Here is a 1,738-nt window from a genome sequence, read left to right as displayed (position 1 = left end):
CCCGGGAAAGTCTCTGCTAACACCGTGCAGAGCGCTGTGCCCAATATACAGAAACGTCTTGCGGTATCTCCTACAGGGAAAGTGCCAGGAGGGAATTGTCGAGCTTGTTCTGAGTGTCTCTGAGAATTGCTCTGATTATCCGTGTGACCTCTTTGCTAAGACTCTCCAGAGAGACGTCCTCAAAACCAACACACATCTTGACATATCTCCCACATTGATCGCAGTGTCTCCAGGAACGGCATTCAAGGAGCCAGGAACTTTTCTCCCTACACTCTCCATTGAGTTGTCCTCAAAACCAATATACATCCTGCTATATCTCCCACATGGAAAGTGCCAGGAAGGAGAAGTGGGGATTATGTTTAGACTTTCTCGGAACTGCTTCAAATCAACTAGATCTCTTTGTGCTGTAAATCTCCCAACAGCCAAACGCAAAAGCAGCAAACATCTCGCTGTATGTCCCACATCCAAAGTGCCAAGAGAGAGCTTGCTCTCCCTGTCTTTGAGTACTGTTTTCACTGTCCCGGTTACCTCTTGACTAACGTTCTCTTCAGAGCTGCAGTGAAACCAGGAACCACGTGGAGAAGGCACCCACACTGAAAGTGCCTGGAGGGAACACTGGGGCTTCTTCTCAGTGTCTCTGACATAGGGTTTCACTGTCCCGGGAAAGTCTCTGCTAACACCGTGCAGAGCGCTGTGCCCAATATACAGAAACGTCTTGCGGTATCTCCTACAGGGAAAGTGCCAGGAGGGAATTGTCGAGCTTGTTCTGAGTGTCTCTGAGAATTGCTCTGATTATCCGTGTGACCTCTTTGCTAAGACTCTCCAGAGAGCCGTCCTCAAAACCAACACACATCTTGACATATCTCCCACATTGATCGCAGTGTCTCCAGAAACGGCATTCAAGGAGCCAGGACCTTTTCTCCCTACACTCTCCATTGAGTTGTCCTCAAAACCAATATACATCCTGCTATATCTCCCACATGGAAAGTGCCAGGAGGGAGAAGTGGGGATTATGTTTAGACTTTCTCGGAACTGCTTCAAATCAACTAGATCTCTTTGTGCTGTAAATCTCCCAACAGCCAAACGCAAAAGCAGCAAACATCTCGCTGTATGTCCCACATCCAAAGTGCCAAGAGAGAGCTTGCTCTCCCTGTCTTTGAGTACTGTTTTCACTGTCCCGGTTACCTCTTTGCTAACGTTCTCTTCAGAGCTGCAGTGAAACCAGGAACCACGTGGAGAAGGCACCCACACTGAAAGTGCCTGGAGGGAACATTGGGGCTTCTTCTCAGTGTCTCTGACATAGGGTTTCACTGTCCCGGGAAAGTCTCTGCTAACACCGTGCAGAGCGCTGTGCCCAATATACAGAAACGTCTTGCGGTATCTCCTACAGGGAAAGTGCCAGGAGGGAATTGTCGAGCTTGTTCTGAGTGTCTCTGAGAATTGCTCTGATTATCCCTGTGACCTCTTTGCTAAGACTCTCCAGAGAGACGTCCTCAAAACCAACACACATCTTGACATATCTCCCACATTGATCGCAGTGTCTCCAGAAACGGCATTCAAGGAGCCAGGACCTTTTCTCCCTACACTCTCCATTGAGTTGTCCTCAAAACCAATATACATCCTGCTATATCTCCCACATGGAAAGTGCCAGGAGGGAGAAGTGGGGATTATGTTTAGACTTTCTCGGAACTGCTTCAAATCAACTAGATCTCTTTGTGCTGTAAATCTCCCAACAGCC

Source organism: Chroicocephalus ridibundus, chromosome 12, assembly GCF_963924245.1.
Source record: "Chroicocephalus ridibundus chromosome 12, bChrRid1.1, whole genome shotgun sequence".
Taxonomy (NCBI): domain Eukaryota; kingdom Metazoa; phylum Chordata; class Aves; order Charadriiformes; family Laridae; genus Chroicocephalus; species Chroicocephalus ridibundus.
Note: the sequence above shows the minus strand (reverse complement) of the source record.